This window comes from Acyrthosiphon pisum, chromosome X (assembly GCF_005508785.2).
Source record: "Acyrthosiphon pisum isolate AL4f chromosome X, pea_aphid_22Mar2018_4r6ur, whole genome shotgun sequence".
In the NCBI taxonomy this organism is placed as follows: domain Eukaryota; kingdom Metazoa; phylum Arthropoda; class Insecta; order Hemiptera; family Aphididae; genus Acyrthosiphon; species Acyrthosiphon pisum.
In genome coordinates, this window is record NC_042493.1 from 13,696,246 (window position 1) to 13,696,794 (window position 549).

Here is a 549-nt window from a genome sequence, read left to right on the forward strand (position 1 = left end):
CGTTTCGTATCCTGTATATCTTAATTCGTGGTTGAGACTGGGAACCAATTTTTACGATGGTGAGTATAAATGAATATAATCCAAGGTTTATAGATTATCTATACTAATATTATAAAGATGAAAAATTTGTTTGTTTGTAACTAATAAACTCAAAAACTTCTGGACCGATTTCAAAAATTATTTTGTGAATGTCTTAGGCATACATTTAGTCCGATAAAGTTAATTAATAATTATTAGTTATAATTAATAATTAAAATAAACGTGCAAATTGTATACCTATAAACGGCAGAACGGCCGGTGTGTTTCAAGCTACCTACAACTTCATTTTTTTTCTTTTGTGTGTTTTATCGGCGTCTAGATATGAATTGTCCCGAGAAATAAAATTCATCAATTTATATAAAAATATACGTAGGTATATACAGGGATGGGCAAGATACTCAAAAATCAGTATCGCGATACTAGATACTAGATACTTGGATTTGGAGTATCGAGGTACTAGATACTCGATACTTACATTTTAAATATTTAGGTACCTACTCAATACTCGAT